This window comes from Bombus fervidus, chromosome 5 (assembly GCF_041682495.2).
Source record: "Bombus fervidus isolate BK054 chromosome 5, iyBomFerv1, whole genome shotgun sequence".
NCBI classification, from domain to species: Eukaryota; Metazoa; Arthropoda; class Insecta; order Hymenoptera; family Apidae; genus Bombus; species Bombus fervidus.
The window spans coordinates 18,558,683-18,582,364 of record NC_091521.1 but is presented as its reverse complement, the minus strand read 5'-3'; the positions used below and the strand labels follow the sequence as shown (position 1 = coordinate 18,582,364).

At 43.3% G+C, this 23,682-nt stretch overlaps 1 protein-coding gene across 19 annotated transcripts in view; it reads left to right on the top strand.

The window, feature by feature from the left end:
• The window catches only part of LOC139987702 (protein muscleblind), a 406,475-nt gene that overhangs the window by 97,799 nt on the left and 284,994 nt on the right, over positions 1–23,682 (top strand). The gene's annotated exons all lie outside the window — the stretch shown is intronic.

The window sequence follows — 23,682 nt, the reverse complement described above, 5'->3', positions numbered from 1 at the left end:
GAGTTGTAGTCGAAGGTCGGCAGGTTCCGGGCATGGTCACGTGCACCGTCGCTAGTGACGGGATCAAGTTCACTATGTAGTTACGAATTCAAACCAATTCCAGTATAAAAGTTTCACATCGTGTGACTCGATTACTGTCATCCGTAAGATGACGTTTTATCTTCTTGTATGTACATGTACGAATTCAGTTTCACGTACAAGGTTTTTCTCTAACGAGAAAATTGGATTTTTATTAGAGAGGTTCAAAGTAGGTGTCCTTGAAAGCTAACTCGTAAAGAATTATTTTCTCTCTTCGATTCATCTATGAGAATATCCTTCGTTCGAAATTTTATACTCAGGTTCGAGCCTACTTGCGTCATACTTAATCCCATTGCTAACCGTCCCGAACGTGTCGAGACGAACAACTCTGTCTAAGGTATCGACTCATCGCGTTCGTTATTCCGCTATTATTCGCGGTCCCAAGCGGGCTATTTAAAATAACGATAAATCACGAGCGATAAAAAAATAAGAGAAACAGATATGTCGCGGTGGATGGTTGGAAGAGCGTTTCGTTGGTAACAGCGATCGACCGGACAATGGTTCATCAAGCAAGCGCGCCGTGCCGTCTCCAAGCTGTCGCGTCGCGTCGCCGTGCTGGCCCCAGCGAAATTTCGGTCATGTCGATATCGCGAGGCGCCACGGAAATCGTCGTCGTCGTCTCGCAAATACGCGCGTCGCGTCGCGTGAAACGACACTGCTGCCGGGTTCAGCGTTTCGCGCGATTTTGACCCATTTTTCTCAAAGCTTCTTCGAACTCAAAACCAAAATGTTAATTTCAACTACTCAGGATATTCGAACTTTGAAAGTTTTGATATCGAGTTCAAAATTCGTACAGAAAATTCTCCGTTTCTCGTGAAATTGAGGTAACCGTACATATAATTTCGCGAGGTCTATGCAACGTTTTCGAAACATTTACAACATTCTAAATCTTGGGAATTGCGACCATAATAGCCATACATTATTACCCCCATTACTATTTCCCATTAGCTCGAAAATTAAACATAAATTCCGCACCATTTAACATGTACAAAAGACCGCCTAATTTTTCCACCGCGTTATTCGGCCGAGAGCTGGAAACTACACATATCCATTATTTCCCTTGTCAATGTGCGATACAGCATCCGGCAGACAGAGGATTTACGGCTCCCAACAGACCGTGTATATTTGAAACGTGTCCACTTCGGCCAATAATTCGCGCGAAAGCGTGTCCGGACAAGGTACGGTAAGTGTCGCGATAAATTCCACGATTCTCGCGAACAGTCAGGGATTAATCGAGAAAACGTTACCATCGTTATCGTCGTCGGTGACGAGATTGCAACGTATTTGGCGTTGTATTTATACGCGCGCGTACGTTCGTAACGAACGCAAGACGATGCGAAATACGCTAACTTTCTACTCGAGCCTCTCGGATATTTGCCACTGTACAAAGCGTAAAGGATAGAATAGAAAAATGTAGGCAGAAGCTAAATAACGGTTAACGAAATGGTAAGAAAAACTCGTAGAATGGATGTTATAGATGTTACGGAAGAGCGACAAGTTGCCCTGCGAAACCTATCCGCGCGTTCGTAGAAGCACGGACCGGGTGTTCGTCTAAAGTGCAAATTGCAGACGACGAGGGTAGCGGAGAGTGACGACGACGGTAATGTAACCAGGGTGAAGCTCGTACAGCTCGAAGACCACGATGGAACAATACCTTATCGAGCAACATTGTCTATGAAGCGGAGAACTTGTCTCTTACCATCTTCCACCGTATATGTATTCCTTTCTCTGTCTCTAGTCGGTTTCACCTTTGTACCGAGTCGAGCAGCGACGATGGCACAGACCGGAGAAAGGAGGATATAAGCGAATCAGGCCATAGAAGAGAAAGAGGGGTTCGTCTCTCCCTGTGCATAGTGTACACACATTGTCCGACTGTATGGAAGGTCGACCGTAGACGCTGCGGTCTTCCGATCAAATTGGATCTACTGAGAGTTCGGAGTATCGGGTCGACCGCAGCAGTGCAAATCCACGGGAACCACGAAATATCCCGTGCCCACAATCCTGTCTCATTCCTACAAACCGACTGCTGCTATATTTTCCGGGAAAATGCCGATCGACGTTACGCCCCGGATACTTTACATAATATTGGGACGGTCCGCCGATGTCTGGATGCAATTTGCTGGACCGCGCGATCTACGCGGAACAACCGCTACCGGGAAGAGTGGCTGGTTATATAGTACGCTAGAAGAAAAGAGGGAAGATAGGGTAGAAGGAAAGAAAGACGTTCCGATAGTCTCTCTCCGTGGGGATAACCGTGGTTCTTTTACTTAACTGCCGAGCGAATATAGGACGAAACGTATTCGAGCTATATTAAGAGGGACGCTGGAACCAACGATAGAACAACCAGTCTTTACCAATAAAATTTAGGATGCTGGACAAGTAGAGATACTATTAAAATTCTTTTTACGTTAAATTCTCTATGGCTTTTATCGGAGATAGTTTAACTTTTACTTGAGAAAATATTCCAAGTCAAATTAATAAATTTGATACGAAAATCAGATGATACGGATGCGGTACAGATCGTTGTACGTATTCGTAATGTTTTCTACACAAATACGTACAGCAACGATAAGAACGATAGTAACTCCGTGATGAATAGAGTGTGATTCAAGATGGATTTAAATTAGATACATGCGCGTATTTCAGTGTGTGCTAGAACGAATCGGTGATGTAAGAGACGAGACAATTTCTGGAGGCATTTAAATTCGTTTTAGCATATGATAAACTTATACCTGTCTTTTGCGGTTGATATTTAGAGCGAATCGAAGTTTAATCAAGATTGATCCACGGTGTCGTTCGTTACTATACCACCCACTTGCCACTTGGCGAATCATATTACGTGGATGTACGGCTATTGACTATGAAACGTATATTGATAATGAACTGTTTGAAGAAAGAGGTTTCGTCCAAACGATAAAAAAGGTCGATATCTGTTCATATTCGTTCTTGATGATATTTGAGTTTATCGTAGGTTTTAGTTTGTCTTACGCCGAGGATTATGATTCTTTTCATTTCGAGAAATTAAACGTTACCCATGAAGGTTAGTCTCGCATGTAAATCACAGTCGTTGAGCCACTCTATCTCCAAAGTTCCGTTCAACGGTAGTACAAAAGTCCATTAGTTTGCTCATTAACAAAAGCAAATTCGGTACAGTTCATAAGCCCCAGTTATTTCAACGTCTCAAATGAACGAGACGGCCCTGAAACTCCCACGCGGTAGTCAGTTAATTACTCTTCCCTTGAAAAACTTGCTCGGCCCACCTATGCCGACGAATCTCTTTGCTTTCGAACCTCTATCCAGCTACCTAATTTCCCCTATATATGACGCCTAGTGGAGAAGAGGAAGAAGGAAAAAGAAAAACGCGGGCACAAAGGAAGTAGGCGACGATTTTCCTCGAGAGAGGGAAGATTAAAGGGAGAAATACGTGTAAGAGGGAAAGACGGAGAACGAAAAAGATGTAGCAAAGGAAAGAGGGAGGGAGAATGTAGAGTAAGGCGCGTGACACGGGCTAGCAGCGTCGAGTAACGCCTTCAGAGGGTGTCTCAGCCCCTCGTACTCAAAGTGCTAATGAGTGTCGCCTCGTAAGCCAATTAATACTCCCCTACCCATCGAGGCGGCCGCTAGTCTGCGAACGAGTAAAACAGAGTCGTTGAAGGAAGACGGAAGTATCTCCCTTGGAAAGCTAGGAACCCGTAGCCGTTACATGACCAGAATACCCCGCGGATTTGGTATGCTGGCCACGCCTGACCGTCGCACACCACCTCCTCGTCGAGTGAACTCCGCCGTAAGGCGCTACCAAACCACCCCACGACCTCCACGGACCTCCGCCGACCTCTGCCGACCTCCGCCGGCCTCCGCCGACCTCCACCGACCTCCATCCGACCTCTGTCAACTATCAATGAAATCAACTTCGACATATACTCGTTAATTTCACTCGACTACACGAAGAATTACAAATCGTTTTACATTTTTATCGTTGCGTTTATATATCGTCATTGCGCTGAATTATATTAATAATTATCCAGAGATTTAATTTGGTCCTATCGTTACACGCAACCACCTACGAAGATTCGAAACAGTTTCGACCATAGTGTTTCTATGGCCACGTTCAACGCTAGATCGACTAGATCTTTAACATCTCGCTTTAAAGCTTTTCCCTTCCACTTCCTCCTCTTCAGAGCTAGTTCTTTAGCTAGTTCTCACGCTTTGTGTGTGTGTGTGTGTACCTGGACTAACAGGGAACGGTCGTGTTCCATCGAGCCTAGAGTACTTACCAACTCGAGTACTCGGCCGTACGTGAGAAGGCGCGACGTTGCTTCTCTCTTAAAGACGGCTACAACTTATGACATGGACGTGACAAAATTTTCGACACGCGTGAACAACGTTGGTTATTTGGACTGGAAGATCGTACTCGATACCGTTCCCGATCTCCTTTTTGTGGTCGAGGAACGAGGAATCTTTCGCTTCTGCTTAGAATTTTTCAATGACGTTAAAGGAGAGTGTCAAACTGTACTTTGATACTCTAGTAGGATGTTAGCGGGGTTATATATGAAACGGAAGCCAGAAACAGGGAAATATGTCAGAATATATCTTTCGATCAACCTCTACGAAGTATATTCTTCGATTATTATCGTGATGTTAATAGGCGTGGCAAGTGTCCTCTCAGAAATTTACTCGATTCGACGGTGATCCCCAAAGGTCTGCCACGTCAGAAGAGTTGCGCACCAAGTGGAGCCTGGACTGTACGAGGAAAGCGACGCCGACACGGTGTTACTTCTTACTTAAAGACGCGTAGAACTTATGACGCGTACGTGACAGAATTTTCGACCAAGCCTCGGTGAACCGAGAAAGCGCGAGAAAGCCACCGCCTTTCCGATGGCGGTCTTTCCTTTTCCCGTTCCCGATCTCGACCTGGCTTTCAAGGCTTTTCATTCGTCAGCACTCTTCCCGCGACAATAAAGTTACAGGGACGTCGAGTTTACGGGAAATTGAAGTTTTTCGCGTGAAATTGTCGCCAGGCCACCGACTTCCAACCCTCGTTGACGAACTCTTTAATCGTGCCGCCACCACGTCGATTGCACTCCATACCGTTCCTTTGTTGGCTCGTTGATAGTGTTCAGCGAATAGGAAGTTTTTCGTTTTATTAGCTGCCAGTTGCTTTCTACTCGAGCAATTATGGCTCGAGATGATTCAAGGAGTAGAGGATGGTTCTGTAACCATTCTTGGAAATTATTACACGACGTGCCAACTTTTCCGGTACGCGACTTCTTTTCATCGTTCTGGCATATTCAATTTTTACCAAAGAAATATTCTGTCTGCGATAAAAGTCAGTATTGTTTCGAAAATATTACATAGACTATGAAACAGATGACGTAATTAAGACAAAATATTGCGTAAAATTCAATGTTGCGGTTGTTGGTACAACAAACAACTTGGTAGCATTCTTTCGTCGAAATTGCGTCGGTGGAGCAAGTCACGTGTACCATGAGGGCTCGTCTAACGCCTTGCCTCTTGTTTCGGTAGTTTACGAGCGGCATGTTCATCCGATTAACTTTGAGCCAAATTACGCTCCTAGCAAAACGCTACACTCGTCCCTTCGTGATCGTAGGGTAGATGAAAGTACTGTCTGACTTCTCGATCAGATTACACCTCTAGGGAACGAATCGTTATAAATAGCACAACTCCCGTAAGCGTCAACATTTTTCTAAAATACACTTGTTCTTTCTTCAAATAGGACCATGTTTTTGGTTGTCGAGGAATTCGTTCGTTTTCAATCTGTTACCAATCGCTTCGATCGATCAAAATATGCGAATTAAAATCCTACTTTCATCTCGATATTACGTTCTGATATCGTTAATCAGCGAATTAACGTAATCCACGTAGCACCGTTTCAACTTGTTCGCCGGAAATACGAGAGTCGCGACTAAACTCTCTCCTATCGTGGTAAATTGTCGGGATATCGCACGAGCGTGCCTTAAAGGGTTAACAGTGAAGTCAGATCAAGCGAAATCGCGAGCTTTATGGAAAATTGCAACGCGAGTCGTTTACGTTGGTCTTCTCTGCAGGATCTGCCGACGAGATAATGGGCGTCGTTTCCGTTTCGGAGATGACGGGTGTCGCATTTTTCCCGTCGATCACGAACCGACATTATAGCCTCGCAATTTGTCGAAATTAGATTCGCTGGCGTCATGGAACGAGTACGCGTACGATCGACGAGAGCTGCTCTAGCTCTGCTTTACGAGCGGCATGTGCTCGAATTAGGCTTCTGGCATACACCACCTGACGTACCGGTCGCATTGTCATGCGACCAGCTCCCTATAAACCGAGATTGCCGAGGGAAAGTTATAGCCGCTCTCCTCTCTTCTTCTTCTTCTTCTTCCTCTCTTCCTCCTCTCTTCCTCCTTTTTTTCTTTCGTTTAGACTTTGTTTCTCGTCTACAGGTTATGAGAGAACAGGTGACGATCCTGTTACTCGCGCTTCTTTTTCCGCTGTGTTCTTTTTGAATTTTCCCGAATCCTTCTAGATTTCGTTCTTGTATACAACTAGCTTCATTGGCGGTTTGATCAATAACATTTGCATACCGTGATGCATAAACGAATGGATGAGTTATTACAATGTGTTTCAAGACTTCGTTAAGAAGCGATGTTTAATATTTTTAAATTGTACTCGGGTATATAAAACTCTATCGCTTTTCGTCGTCTGCGAGTTCTTTTTCTTTTCATATTGGAATACCAGTTTCGCCGAAAGTGGAGAGCTCGCGTTCCTTGCTTCTATACGGGTGAACGTTTCATCGGATCTTGGACGAACGTATGAATTTCGAATTTAACGTTGGTCGCTTTTCACGTTTTATAGCTTCGAATCGTTTGCCAAATTCTAGGGCAGACGAATTTCGTTCATGAACGTTTGATCGTTTAATAAAAAAAACCCAGCCTTACCATATTCGATTCGTTCGACGCGATCTGTTTTCATCACGAATCTAATACCTCAATCGTTGTCTGATTATTACGGATGTTTTATTATCAAGTCGCAAATTGAGAAACTTGTGTAATAACTTCTCTAATCCTCTAGGATCGAATGTGTGAGCCGTGTTACGGGAGATTTTTAATCAAGAAAATAAATATATATCACGAAGTAGTGGTATAAAGTTATTTTGCAAGCTAGATAGATCATCGAAAGACCACTACTTACGCGCTATCGTTCTAAATGTAAATCAAACTTATTTTTCAAGTATAGAAACTCGAAAGAAAGGACTTATAATATACAATAGTATCGACTTTCGACTAGTTTCTTAAAATACAATTACTTAATACACGATAAAACAAGCTGGACGATATGGACGAGTCCCAGATAAATCTGGAAACAGACTGCGAGGTGGCTCGTTTCGGGTTGTAGAGAAGGTGAATCGAAGGTAAATGCGGTAGACCAAGCAGAGCCGAATCGCATGCATCTGACTGACGGTTTTGCAAGCGTCGTCGAGTCGGGTAGACTTCTCGTTTAAAGCATCGAGGTCGATGGCGGCCTTGGAGAGATCGAAGTAGGCTTTGGAACTGGCCATGACGGATTTTCCTCCGGTGACAGAAACACCAGACAGACACCGGAGACAGTGTGCTGGAAGAAGCTCGAATAGGCTGTTTGTGACGGCGGCTGTAATCGTAGTAGCCAATTTAGGATACGAGATCGACGAGAAGGAAAAGAAATACAGAGAATAGAGCGGAAATAGTTGGAAATTAAGAGTACATATCGTAATTTAGATACACGATACAAAATAGGGATCGAGACTGTAATACGAAAGAGGCAATAGGGAAAACGATAAAAAGAAATTCATCGATAATTGGAAAATTGGCTAAACCACGCGACGAAACGAAGCGGAAGAGACACGAGCCGGATCTCTCGGAAAAAAACCGCGAATGCGTGTCGTGAAACGAAGCGACGTCGGTTAGAAGCGTCGTTGGGTCGCTTCTAGATATTCGTTAGAGGATTATTTAACCGAGTTGCTCGTGGAACGATTCCGCTCACGGCGAAACGTATCGGACAGTCGCGCGACACGCCGATCTTGGATCTAGCTTGAGCTATAGAGAGCTCGTCGTCGCGTTGCGAAACAACTCATGCAAATGAGAGGGCGATAGAGACCAAGCGATGTCGAGTTCGCAAAAGACGAAACGGAAGGGCGGCATCGGGGCCTCAGCTCGTGGAATGGAAGGTGAAGGGAAGGGGAAGGAACACAGAAGACAGAAACCAACGTGAGCACAAAGATAGGCACGGCTGACAGATTCTCGCGGGTAAAGGGGACTCGGGGAAAAGAGCAGTTAGCAGAACTCGCTCCGTTGATTCCTTAGACGAAATACCTTTCCTCGATCCTGCGCCTGCTAGCCTGTCTCGTTCCGCCTTAGCTCCTGCTCCTTCTTCATTTTCTATCGCCACCTCTGCGATCTTCCTTCCTTCCTTCGACTCGCTCTTTTTCGCATTCAGCGAGTCTCGACGTTCCATTGTTTCCTCGTGGCTTGCTAATAGTCAGCTCGTATAGTGTTCGTACCATTTTGCAGCAGATTGTATATGTTATATTCTCGTTCTTTTAGAGTTTTCTATGAGTTGCCAACTATCGATAAACGCTCGTTTTATCATTACGTTCTAATAAATATTGAAATTGTCTCTGGCCCGAATGAAGATTCGTTGTAATGTTATAACTTGTTTTCTCAACCTCGGACGTCTCTCGTCCCATTTCCCTTTCGCGAGAGTGGAAAATGTGGAAGAATACGAAAAATTCTGCTACATTGGCATCCCTTGGATTCACCCTCTACAGAACTCGAAATTGCTATCAAGGAGTAGGAAAAAACCCTGAATTCTTTGATAGTCAGTGGAAATTCGAAGCTTCTTCAACGATAAACGAAAAGAAACGTGGCAAAGAAATCGCGTTCGTATCGTATACCTAACGTTAATTATTCTTAACGATATTAATCGACGTCGTAACTCGTTTCACCGATTATATTCAACGGCTGGCTAACGTTAACCAACTGACACTTATGACCTCCGTCCATGGCCAGTGATTTTTCCTCGGATATCACCTTTGTCCGGTTGCTATGCTATTCATAGTCAAATAAGTTCTCCGTTAAGCTTTCGATCGCATCTTTTTGTTGGTGAGTCGCGTTACGCTTACTAACGAAGAAATAGAGGAAACTCCTTTTCATAGGTCGCCTAGCTGACCAAAACATTCGAAACCGTATTTGTTATGAACGGAATTTAACGGTGATTTACTCCTGTCCCATCCGACCGATGGTTGCGGTTCATTAATAACGCTTGTACCGCTGTAACACGTTGGAATCCACTGGAATGTAGAGTTCGCGTCGAATCTGTGGCGAGCAAGTAAAATAGAACTACTCTTCCGAAGAAGACTTCGTTTTCAAAGAACAGAGATCGAACGCGTTTCGCGTTGACTTCTTCCCTGCCTCTTTCTCTTTGTGTTTTCCCACTAGTCTTTGCCAAGGAAGAAAACGGTGATTGCGCCAGGGGTTAAAGGGGGCCGTTCGCGTTTCGCTTGGTGTCGTAATGTGTCTTTTAAACTTGTTTCGGAGTAAGTGTTTCTGGATCATTTGAAGTTCGGGATTGTCGTGGGCGTAGAAAGTAGAATTTCGTTTGTAATCTTTCCCAGTTAAAAATTGCACGTCACCTTGGGTATTTCGGAATTTTCGCGAATTTTTGAAATCCGTTAATAGAATTTAGCGACCCGATTGCGGCTCAAGATCTGCACGCATCGCCCTAATTTTATCCACAACGACGTAATAATTGTATCGTTCTAACTTTAAGAAATTCCATCGCTTTAATTACAAAACAAAATTTTAAGATATCTCTCTAATCTCGGCTAACCGATCGAATCGTTCGACTATATCTTCTCCGTTTCACCTCGCTTCCTGCTTTTATAAAAAATAAACCGCTGGCCGAAACCTTTCACGAGCTAGCCTTTGAAGAAACTCCTCTCACAGAGTCGCAACGTGTTCGACCTTACGTAACCGTCCTTTTTACGCGATTAGCCGCGTCGAGTGGACGTAATCGCCGGTGAACGTGATCGGTAAACTGTCTGCAACATTTCGTCGGGGAACAATAGCGACTTAATACGCGAGGGTCGAAAAAAGAATCCGGTAGAACAATGACGGACGAAGAAAAAGGGCAAAGGACGTTTCTGGTCTTTTCAATTTCCATTTCGCGAGGGCAACGTGACCCGTCGTCTTTTCAAATCGAAGGTCTTTCACCTCCCACTGACCGCCCCTTCTCGATCTTCCCCCTGTGGTTCTAGCTCGATATCAACGAGAAAGAAGACAGGCTTCCTCGTTCTCCAAAGACAAAGTATATATTTGAGGGAGAAAGCGGCTCGACTAGGTTAAATATGCAGGATGTTTGCCGAGTCCCCCGACGAACGGCTTCATTGGCTCTAATTGCAGTAATGCTCACAGCCCATGGGCACTTTGCTCCGCCTAACTTTGACCAGTCACGAAAAGCGTAATCGTGGCTCACGGTTCGCGCGCCTCGCTCACCTCTGTATCAACGACTGATTAATCCGACCTACGGTTTGTCGACTCGGTTCGAAATCTTCCCTTCTCCGATCTTCCCTTTCGCGGTCGAGCCCAATTCGTAACTACGTCCAAACGTTCGTTTCGAACAAAAATATACATATATATATATCGCATCTCTCGATGGAAGAAATACAGCGAGGTTATAAATTACAGCGTTAGGTGGCGACACCGATTACTAAGTCCAAAGCTGGAGCCCTGCAAGCTCCTTTAAAACTCGAGTATCAACTAAAATTTGTTTTCACTTAGAAACAACGATCAATGTCCTCGATCGTGTCATAAACCATATTAGACACGAGTGCTAATAATAGCCCTTTCGTGACTCTTTTGCAAGAAACATTTCATATCCGTGAACTGGATTTTGTTCTTTCATGCAGTGTCCTCCTTCTGTCAAATTCTAGGATCCCTCGTCAAGATGATAGAGATCTTGGTGTTAGGTACATACATATTAAGAACTAAGAACGTGTTGCAAGTTGAACGTCGATACGGATCGTACGATTGAACAGTTGGATCATACGCGTGAAATGATTTAGGATCGATTTGTTAGTAACTTTCTGTATTACCACTCTGTACTATGGTTAAACACACGACGTCTCTTTATTTCGAATATTACGTTAGTTCCTCGGTCTCTGAATCTGTCTCTGAGTTACATTTTTATTAAATCGAAGAAAAATTTCAGTAACAGCGTAGGTGTTAAATATACGCGTCATGGTTAATTAGTATCTGGTAGAGTATACAGTACGAAAGTAAAAATTTTATTCTCGGGAATGGCAGATCGTGCGTTGTCTACGGTGAACGTTTACCGCAGAGTGTTGAGTGCACTCAGGCGGTAAAAGCGGGGATCGAGATTTGCGCAATTTAAGTAAACATCAAACTTGCAGACCCAAACCATAAAATATACAGTGTTTCGAGAACTCCGTGAATTTTTCTTCTTTCGCTATCTTCTGTTAAAATTCTCTAAACTCGTCATTGAGAATAATTCAAACAGAAAGTATGCAATTATTCTTTTGTTAGAGTGGTTAATTATATCGAAGAAAGAAAACGCAAAGTCTGACTCTGGAATAGGTAAAATGGTACGTAGTAATGGCTTCCATGGTTAAGTGTTAAATGAACAACGATGTACACATGTTCTTAACGTTAACGTTAGTCTTCCTATCTCTTTAGAATTCTTGAATTTGAATCAGACATCGAAATAAAATTTTTCACGCAAAGTGTAACTTTGTTCTATTTCTAAGATAAAGAGACTTCGAAAATAAAATGTAACGTCTATTCTAGTTCGTAAAATATAGCTAACATTAGCGAGTCCTTTTAAAAGGGGAAGAAAAACAAAATGCTGTGAATAATGCAATTATAGCAGTTTCTCCAAACATCGTTCAAGCAAGGAATATCGTAGAGTCGAGCGTATCGTTTCTCTATGCACTATGTTTAATGCGTTTTCTACGATCCTTCTCTCGAAAGCGACGGCGAATCCGCTTTTTTCACGGGTTAAGACAAACAATAGCGCGTACCGGCGTAGCCGAACGTACTTAAAAAAAGGTGCAGAGCAAGCGTATAATCCGTTCGCAACCCGTTCGCAACCCGAGGCTATTCGAAATGTGTTAATAAAGTTGGACGTATAGTTTCGTTCGGACATAAAACGTCGAAGAACTAGTTTCTGACGTTTTGGTTAGCCGCTCGATGGATATAGAATAGAATTCCTTTGAGTCTGGTTTACGTTCGGTCCCTGCGCTGAGTTACGTTTCTCCGCTCGCGCTCTCGTCCTCCTTTCCTCTGTCTCGTAGCAGAATAAAGTCCTATGAGCTAGATGAAAAGACTCCTCTTTTCTTTGGTCCTTTGTTCCTGATTCAAAGCGGCCGCGGTAATTAGATTTGAGTTTTGCAAAGTTGATTGGACCGAGCGTCGCCTCGGGCCAATAGGAAATTTTATTATCGACATACAAATGACGGACACCGTCGAAACAATTGGAAAAAAAACTCGTCGTCGAGAATAGCGTTCTCCGAGCGACGGAAAGAACCTTTCCGCGGGAACACGCTTTGTTCCGATCCGTGAATAGCCGAATCTCCGTTTGTTTCGTTGGCCAACCGCGAAACGATGAAGAAATTTTCGGTTTAACGATCGTTAAGTTACTTGTTCGATGTATAATGCTGTGGAATCTCGATCGGTTAATTGGACAGTTGAAATTGTTAACTATGTAAGGTGAGAGGCGAAAACGTTTAATCGGAAGAAGAACAAAACTTATCTCTACTGGTATTGCAATAAAATCATTATATGCGACCACGAAATTCCCCACTTTGTCACGTTCGAATCTCTTCACACTATCCACGTTCCAGACGATATACCACCAAACACTACATCATATCGTGTTCTTATCCACGAACAAATTAGCCATTTTTTCATTCGTTCGATTAATTACTCGCGTCGTGCGAACAAGATCGTATCATAGGATTTTCATTCGCTAATAACCGCTTGACGAACTTCTCCCTCGTGATATGCGACGGCTATTTCCTTGAATGGCGTCGTAACGATCGTTAAAAATAATCAGCCGGCCACGACGGACGGTTTTATTTTCTCGCGAGTCTAGGCATCGCGGAAGAAAACTACGGTGAATAATGTTCGAACGTTAATGATTCTCCGTCTCGGTTTGCTTTTCACCAGCGACCGGATAGAAGCGGAAGACACGAAGAGGAGAGCAGATTTTCAGGAACGTCGACAGAGGTTCGTTCTTACGAAGGCAGCATTGCCTCGCGGACGTCGGTGACCGCTTCTTGCTAAATGAGAAGTTACTCGCGAGAGGACTTCCGGCGCAATAGTCTGGGATCGGCGCAGCCAGTAAACGTATTCCCGTTGTCCTCTTTCAACTTCCTCTTCTTTTTCCATCCTCTTTCTTCTCTTCGACTCTCTATCTTTTCCTTTCTCTCTCTCTCTCTCTCTCTCTCTCACTCTCTCTCTCTTTATCTCTCACTCACTCACTCACTCACTCACTCACTCACTCACTTACTCTCCGTCGTCCCTCAGTTCGTCCTTCGTACAGCTCGGTTATTTTCAGTCCGCTACTTTTTCTCCGGTTCCTGGTGCAGGCTCCGCGTCGTAGAACGCCGCCAGGTCCGATTTCACTCGTCTCGCGGAAAACGATGTCCTGATTGCGAGGAGAAATCTTCCGACGGAGTCTACAATGCTCCCTTCCTCTCGTTTTACCCTGCTCGTTGGTTTCTACTCGTTTCCTCTCTCTTTCTTTCTCTTCTCTTCCTTGTCTCCGATTTATTCCCTCCATCTACGTCGTGTATACCCTCGGTCATAAGCTTTTCCACACTAGCCGTGAATCAAATTAACTTTTAATACCACTGGAGAATTGTTACAACTTTTACCGGTATAACTATCAACGACTAAACTAAATGAAATCAAAACGAAAGGTATATTAGGAGTACGTTATTCGTTGAAAAAGATGAGCTTTTATTTACTTTATCGAGTATTCGAACGTCGAAAAGCAAAGATACGTATTTCTATAAAAAGTTAGAAATTGGTGATTTCGATTAGTCCGGTAGTTGTAGCGAAACTTTTGAAGGGGAGTGTACACGTACGTCGAGGAATGTTGTAGCCGACTGTGAACGCGATCGTCAGGCGTGTCTCCTGCTCTCTTCCATCGTCCAAACGAAGGACAAACTGTACACCTACAAGTTTTAGGTCTGTACGCGTGTGTTTGGCGTTTCGATGGTAAATCGCGGAGGATTTCTCTAGTTTATCGAAAAGACGTCGGTGGTTCCTCGAAGGAGAATGGTTGATTCGTCGGAACCGCGATTTTCGAGACGAAGAACACTCGTATCGACGAGAATCGTCCATTGATCCTTTTTTATCCTTCCGCTGATAGCGTTAGTTTCCAGGATTACCGCGGGTAGGTTGCCACGGATGATTGAATTATCAAGGGAGACTAAGCGGCCGATACGGTTTTGGTTCGAGGTTTCGAAACCGACTGCGCTTGCGAAACGTCCGATTCTAAAAGAGAGATAACAGGGATTCGCTGTTGCTTCGCATACTGATCGCTTGGCACGTGATCTTTTACCACGTTCTAATGGCAAATTCAGTGGAATTGCTGTTCGAAAATGAAAGGTAATTACGTCCGAATCCTGTTGGAAAAATTATTCTCGTACTTTTCACCGGAATCTCTTCTCGACGTTCGTTTCAAAAAGTTAAAATTCAAAGCTCGCGCTTTTTAACCATTTCGTTGCTCGGCAATGCTCAACGAGCTTAGAAGCTTTCTAAACTATATCAACGATCGATCATTCGCATCGTATCGCGATGAATCTCGCGTGAAGTCGCGAATCGATTTTCACAATGTTTTAGTCCCTGATTCTCGAATCTTTTTTCGCGTTCTCGCCGATTCTCTGAACGAGATGCGGCGAGTGTAGCAATAGCAGTTTCAAGACGAAAACGTCGTTCCATCTGGTTTATCGAGGAACGTCGATCGGTGCCGCGAGCAGAAGACTGCAATTTTGAAGCGAAGCTTTTCGCACGGCTTTTCGTCGACACCTTCACCCTTCCTCCCTCCATCTCCGCCTCTTCGTCGTACCGCCTTAACGTTTCGTCCTGTTCCTATCCTCTATAACTTGGCTCCTCTTTGCCCTCTTATCGCGTTTATCGTGCTTCTCGTCTGACACGTTTGCGCGAAAGTCATTCCTAATCGATAACCGACGTCTGGCCACCTCCGTTTCGGAGAATGTTTTCGTCGAATTGCGTCGAGACGAATGTCGATTTCGTCTTCGTGGCTCCTTCGGGGAATTCACGCCACCGATCGAATCGAAAGTTCGGTCCTGGACGCGTGACGATGAAAAGACCTCTGGTTTTCGAGCATTTGCGGTTCCAGTGCTATTTAGCGTTCGTAGCGTATTTAGGTTTCGTAGAAATATAAGTCTATCGTTCTGATTTGTCAGTTCTAATCAAAGAAAAGGTTTCTTCCGTTAATCGAAATAGGCAAATTATCAATGGTGGAATGAAATCGATATAAAGGCGGTTTCGAAGCTGCGCGAAATATTCTCCGCTTTACAAATGCTGGTTTTGGCTTGAGGCCGCGTGTTGCTTTCGGGCGAAATTATCCTATCGAATATGGCCAAGCTTCTCGATACCATTCTCCATTCTCCAATATTTCTCTTTCGTTCTGTTTCTCGAATCCGTGAAACGCGTCGACATTTTTCGAAGCGAGTCATTTCCGATGCAGCGCTTCTTCTCTCAATTCCGTCGGTTCTTGAACGGTATTCGTTAAACGTCCCTCCACTCGTAGAAGAAAATAGTCGGATCGTTAAGACGAAGCCGACTCTCGATGCAGACGTCTTAACCTTATTTTTCCACGGCCGCAATGGACAGGGAATAATTAGAAAGATAATTAGAACGAAAGTTACATCTGCCGGATGAGAGTCAAGTCTATCTCTGGCCATTATTTTACTTCCCTGCTACGCCGTTTTGTTCTTCCCTTTAGTTTCTTTTCTCTTATTTTTTCCTGTATCGCCCCTCTACCAGGGGTAGAGACGTTTAACCGTGTCTCGTATTTTTGTAACTTTAATTATCACGTGTTCCCGGCAATTCCAGGCTACCGAGATTTTCTAGCGGCCTCTACGTCCCTTTCTACCCTCTCCCTCGTACACATGCACGCGTTTACCCATTTACCAGCGAGGCCATTTACTGGCAGCCGTACTAAACGTAGTTATTCACGATAGCAGAGGCGCAACGAGCCTCGTTCAATCTCCATTGGGAATTCGGTACGGCCAGCTAATTTCGGAGTCTGTTATCGACGTCGTAGGATTTTCAGCTCCCATTTATTTCTACGCTCTACTTCGACGCGACTTGGAGCTAGCCTGGCCCGGTCAAACGGTGGAAGCCAAATTTGCGCGAGGACAGCGCGATCCTTGTTACGATTTTCCAAGAATTATCATTTTTTCTTTGCTCCAGTTCTTTTTCGAACGTACGTATCTTACGATTCGAGTCTATTTAAGTATCTAAATTTCATCGTGATACCTAGCGACATAAAATAAATTTTCGATCCAATTTATATATTATTTGTAATAATCGGATTTCGGTTAGTTCTGGCTTTCGAATTAAACGGAATTCGATCAATTTATAAAAGTTATAGAAAGAATCGAGATCTTTGCAGATCGTTATATCGAAATGACTGGAGACGTAAATAGCCGGAATAACTAAATTCGGGTGGAACAACGAAATGGGTCGCGCATTACAACGAATTACAATTTTCGTATTATGCACGCGTACGAAAATATTCCTTTGTCAGCGAGCGCGTAGCTTGAAAATAATGCGGTTAACTTCGTCGCGGGTAGCGGCCGACGTCGCATCGCGGCGGTCAGCGACACCGGAGAAATTCATTGCGTTTTGAATTTGTTCAACCGACTCCCTACTCCACGGATACCGCTGGGAAACTTGTTACACCGTGTAACTTGCTAATTTGCTGGTGATAAAGTGGCGGAAAGAGAGAGGGAATCCGGCGGACACGCGGATAATATTTTCGGCTAGCGTCGCCCGGTGAACGCGAAAATATCTGCTGGTTCTTCTTTCCAGATCGAACTGCGTTCCTGAATTCTTAAAGCGTTGATAATCAACCACGACCGTAATCGCCTTTGAACGTACGTCAGTTTACGCAATTATTAAATCGAAATACTATATGTACGTATGTTAAAAAAACACCGAATGAAAGTACACTCGATTAAAACGCGAAATTTTACCCGAATTCACCTATTTTCTCGAGTTACCTTTCCCCACGAATAATTTTTCAACGATTGAACAATTTGCTGTATCAAAATTTGCTGAAATTTGATTCGTTACTAAAAATTTGAAGGAATTTACTAAATCGAGAGCGCGAGAATTCTATTTCGGTGGAATAATATGAAATACGTGTATACTTGTGAATTGCAGCAACCGAAAGGAATAAAAATACCGACCGATTTGACTAGCATTTAATTAGGAAACTTTTGTTAAAACCCATACGTACTTTCTTCTACCTCTTTTCGTCTTTTCACCTTTTCCATTCGCGATGCTTTCCCGGTTCTCTTTTCATCGATCCTCCACGTACTTTCCCTCCTCTCTCTCTCTCTCTCTCTCTTCCTCCATGTCATTCTCATCGGTCTCTCTCGTATTATTTTCCTGGTTTGTTCCCCGGTTTCATCCTCTGGAGCCCCGACGATCTCACCTCTTGTCATTTCTCCGCACTGAAATTTTTATGGTGTGTCCAATTTCCGACGTAGCTAATAGGCATTAAAGCCGACGTTTCTCGACTCTTCGTTTTAAAGCATCCACCCGTGGGAGAAGGGTGGAAGAAAAAAATAAAGAGAGAAAAAGATCACGACCGGTGACAAACAGAATGCGCGAAATTTATCGTGGTCTCGACAACATCCGCGCTCGGGTTTGTTTGATTGCCGTTCCCCCGTCGTTCCAAGTATCCTCCGCCATGAAAAACATATTTTTCGCCGTGATTTTATCGAGCACATGTTGTTCGACTTTAATAACTCTACGTTCTTTTTGCTTTGCACATTAATAAGTAAGTACCTATGTACGTATTTAATATATAGACGCAGATAGGTAGATATAAATCGTGTAACGAAGATAAAGATTGGAAAATCGAATCAAATTATTTCTTATACATTTCTTATTTCATCTTTTCGCAATTTAAATTCTATTTTTGGCGCAATTTAATATCGCAATGGAGAAAGCTGAGGCTGCCGAGTGGCACAGCTGAGTAATATAAGCATAATAATTATATTGATAACAACTTGATCGCTGATAAAGATAGTATTTTAGATAATACGGGCCCGAGTATCTAGTTTACAGCAGTATAAATTAGTGCTATTACAGATACAAATTACCATACGGAAGTAACAACGCGAAACGATCGCTAATGCAGAGAACTTTCAAGCGATTTAAGCTGTTATAAAATAAATTACAGAATCTAATATCTTTTATTCGTTGTACCTAACAGCATACTTAAAGTCCGATTAAAATTACCAGCTAACTTTATGTTTTATACCATTACGCGTCATTTTCCCTTGTGTATATATATATAGTTAGTTAATTTCTAGAAATTCTATTGCATTCTTAAATTTGGTATCTAATATTTAATATTTTCATGAGAGAATATACTCGATTTAAGTAAAAGTTTGTCAATTAGTTGTTGTTGCTCAGTAATCCAAAAAGGAACACGAAATACCTATGTGTATGTATTGTATCGTATAATATATATGTACGTCGAAGGAAAGCAATATCACGAAAGATCGATAGGGCGTCTAGAAGTCGCGCAGAGACGATTTTTCCGCGAATACTTTTCACGTTGATCGCAGTTTCACGTTTCAAACTAGCGGATGATTAATTAAAAGTTGGCACACGCCTAATGGGCCACAGATTAATGCTCGCTATGTTGCAAGAGCATTGTTTACCTTGCCGCAATCGCTAATAAATCAGCGTCTCATCGACAAGGGGAAAAAGAGTTGTACGTTCCGTTAAGAATAGTCACTTTCGCGACGTAGCTGGTTTTATACGCAGAGCCCTGTTGATCGATCCTCGGACGAGATCGCCTTTCTCGTGGAAAATCTCGAGATAATTCACCCTTCAATCCGGTTAACCGGCGTTACTCTTTCCTGCAGCATAAATTTCACGTCATCCGGAACAGCAAAATAACCGGCTGAGAAGAGACTGATTAACTGCTTCTTCCGCTTAATTAACTTCTGTCACGAGCTACACGATTCGACTAATGGTCTTCTTATTTTAGTTTTATATTATTTCAACATCTGAATCACCGAAGCTAGAGTCTGCTGTACCATAATCAAGAACGCTACCTCGTGATTCCCTCGATGTTTCCGAAGCCGATTATTTGGAAAATAACGTTTATTTTACGTTACAAATGTTATAAAGTTGATATCTCGGTATTGCAGTTAGAAATATGTACGTCGAAGGAAAAGTAAAATCGCCGCGAAAAATGCAAGGATTCAAGCTATTGAAACTTTATCGATACTTCACGAGCGTTCCATGTATCCAGTCCCATGAAAAATGAAAGGCAAATGGATATACAAGTCTGACCACGTAAGACGTTGCACGACAGTTTCTTTGCCGATCATTAATTTTATCGACATGATCGATCGAACGAAGCTCGAACGAAGCTCGAACGAGCGTAGATATTGACCGAGCTGCTCAAAGATTCGCGCGAGTTCGGTCAAAAGCTAGAACTCGTAGAGGAAAAGTTTTCCTCGACGTATTTCGTCGTAGTTTCCACGTGACTTGCTATATTTCTGTTTCGCGAGCTGGTTTACTTCGGCGTGTAAATAAACAAGCCGAGTAAGACAGTAAGTCAAACGTGCAAACACGTTTCTCGTTGGTGTTGTTCGTTGCTACGAAACTTCTCTCGCAGTGCTGCGTGGCGAGTGGATGTCGAACGACGACGACCACGACCACGACGGGGAAACTATGGACGAACGAACGACAGGATTGCCGTCGATTTCGAAGGCGTTGCATTTCCGTCTTACATCGCATCGGTTCGAAATTCTATGCAGCGACAAATATCTCGACACGATCGAAACGAGCTACAATACGAGCACAGATTTGCGGAGGTTTTGGTATCTAGGTCAAACACGGGGGATAATCTCGCGACGCGGCTACTAGTTTCATAATGATTGGACAGGTTCGAGGAAATCGTTCTAGTTGCTTGGTTTTGTGGTCAAGGTAAATCTTTGATTGGTGAAATGGTGTTGGGAGAGTTTGAATGTTTTCAAACGATATAGCGGTTGCCGGTCTCCGTTGCGGTTGTTCGATTGTTTGCAATTTTGGACGGCCAGATGTTTATTCGTGGAATGTCGTTTAAATGGACTGATGCTATTCCATACGAGAATTTTTTGACGCGGAAGGAATGGGAATTATTTACGGATTCCGTACCATTTAGACACATAAATCTCCCTCTCCTTTCTATGTTTCATCTTCAAAAATATTTCATTATATTTAACGCCTGAATAAACGCATCAACGCCCAATATCCCGTCTGTTTTTCTATTACTTTCTTCTTTTTTTTTTTTTTTTTTCTTTCTTTAGAATGGAAAGCAGCCAACGCTTTGCCAATTACGTAAGAATCGTTTCACACTAGCAATTGAGGTTTGAACGCTGTGCATCCGCAATGGCGAGGCTGTTTCTTAATTAACCGTGTCCTTGAACGTCCCGCCAGCGTTAATAACACCGTTCTCTCTAATGGAACGACAACGTAGTCGAGCTGTTTCGATAATTTCACGCTCGAAACTCAGACACTAGCTATAGCCAGATGGCTGAGCACATCCGAGTCCCTTCGTCGACCAAATTCTTTTCGCCAGGGATCGTTTAGCGAACTTTAGCGGCATAACGTTCGTTCCACGCGAAAATACGAAGATCGATTATATGAAACGAAGAACCGAATAATTATACGCGATGTATGTGGTGGTTTATCGAGGGCAGCGCTTTCAACCGCGATCGATTTCCAGCCTCTTGTAGAATTCGAATTCGTTTCTAAGGGTGCAGGTCCTCTCTTTCGTTTCATATCGTCGTTGAAGATCTGCAGACTGTGATCGTCGTGAATACGTGCGTTGGTGCTCCTCTGCGCATTCTGCATATTGCTTCTACTGTGAGCTTGAATTCTATCGATTCGTATCTGTTTTCCCTTTTTCCTTTTTTCTTCTTTTTTTTTTTTTTTGCGAATATTTGTCGGCACTGATGCGATTATAACATAACTTTTAAGCACTTAACGAACGATATCAGACGTAGTATAGATCTTATAAGTATCTTAAATGTTATATTAAATATTCTTCTGCAAGGCGCACACTTTATCGAGTTAAATACCAATTAAAGTTCCCAGAAAAAGTTCTTAAGATCTGCATCAGTTGAGACGAAGAAAAGAGGGAAAACTAGAGAAATTCGATCCTAATTACGAGCTGGTATTTCAAAAGTTTTGTAACGTCACACTTTTCCTCAATTACGGGATTATATCGGATTTATCGCTTTCTCGGAGCAATTAGCGAATTGGTAGGATATTTCTAATTTTTTGGTAATGAGTGAACTGCGTCTTCTTTTTAATACAATTTTTTTTTATAGTAACTATTTGCCTAGTATCGTACCTCGTTTCTTATTATTACCACACTCGCGCCACAATTCAACAGCTGCCTTTTCACAACTCGGAACACTTCGCTTTGAGTTATCAAGAAAATCGATAATTTTTGCAACCGCGCAAATTACAAACATCGCTGTCGTCCAAATTCACGAACAATCTGAATCGCGTTAAAAAGTCGCAAAAGTGCGAACGTCGGGCAACGAGAAAAGACGTGGAAGCCCTGTTCACAGGGAGTTGCCGAGGAGCGTAGACGTTATTCCCCCGGCGGAAGTTGGAAAATCGACGGCGTGTCGAAGGTTGTCGCGTGTATCGGTGTCTTATCGGCATGGGAAGCAGGTACGAGGCGGCGGGCTGACGAGAGAGCTCCTCTCCGCTTATCGTCCTTCCTCAAGGAAGCGAGGCACGCGTTTTATCAATTTTTTCCTCCCTTGAGTCGACGGTGCTTGGTTCACCCAGTGCCACCGAAGTTTTCGTGACAAGAGACTGTTCGCGAGACGTTGATCGAACGCTTCGAGCCGAACACCGAGCCATTCTGTCCTACCTTTTGTCCAAAGATACTCGCCATCGTCCTTCTTCCTCTCGTCCGCCCTTGCGTTATTTGATTGATTTGATTAAATTTACGAGCGACGTTGGGAGAAAGCGCGTAGCTCGGTCAGTTCGGTAAAACGCGGCGTCGAAGCTCTTCGGCGAGGATTCGCGCGTTGTTCGCGAGATAAATACAGTTTATGTAACCTGATTTTACATTTATGCGACAACGACGCACAGTATGTATGTAACGCGCCACTATGTATCCTTGTCGCTTTGATCATTTGGCGCTTTTGGCTTTTTATCTTTCAAATATTCGAAATTAACCGATCTTTATAGCGACAAGATTTCTACTAAAATTGCTTCGGACGCGATTCTCACTGATTTTGATCAAATTTCCTAAAGTGGCAGTTCTATGTCTCCAAGCGTGACGATAGTTTTAGCCAATTTTAGCTGAATCAAGCTTCGCGACAGCTTGTTCCTCGAATTAAGGGACTCGCAAAAGTCTTAACTCGCGCGTATAAGACGCTGCAGCGTGGATCGACCACCCCTCGACCAATGTCCTTCGATTTTCCTCGTAACGCGACGTGTCTTTAGGATAAGCTCGTATCCGCGGATACGAGCCTCGTCGTAAAAGCGACTCTGTTGCTACGTGAGATGGTTCGTGTACTTTGCTTGTTTTACCGAGCCTTACGATGTCTTGGAAGACACTTGGAGACTCGGAAGGATCGTTTCTTCGCGTGGTACGTACGTACGTACTTGGCATTACTTTTTATTTCCCGCAAAGCCGTAAACGTGACTAATAGCCCACTGGCTTTTTGGACGATAATAAAGCGAAGGACAAGCGCGAATGATCCTATCGTCACCGTTATCCGACGTGGTTATCCGTTGCGTGTATGAGTTTTACGGGAGACTCTTTTCAATCTACCGCCTTGGCCAATGGCTATGCTGCGAGTTGCCAGGGGATATAAAGATTGGTTTTCTGGTATTTGTTTTATTATATGTCCAAAAGTAAGACGGCTGATACCGTTATAGGAGGCCTCAGACGGGAAACTTAGGCTTTTACAACTCTTAAAGACTCTTTGAATCATATTTTCCAAGCATTTACCCAAATTCTCCGAAAGATCATTCTCAACTTGACGTTCTTGTTTTATATATTACACGCAAGAAAACGTTACAGCGCTTTTCTTTAGAAATGTACACGATTTTCCCATTCAAAGAACATACAAGTGGACTGATTTAATTTTCAATTTTTCGCCTAAAATATTCCACTTCTAGTTTGTAGACAATTTCACGACAAATGCCGTACGTTTCTTTTATACGCAAACGAGTTATTATAATTCTCTTTTTATATTTACGCTGTCAATGTTTACGACGTCTGTACCATCGCGAAGAAATTTTGGAAATA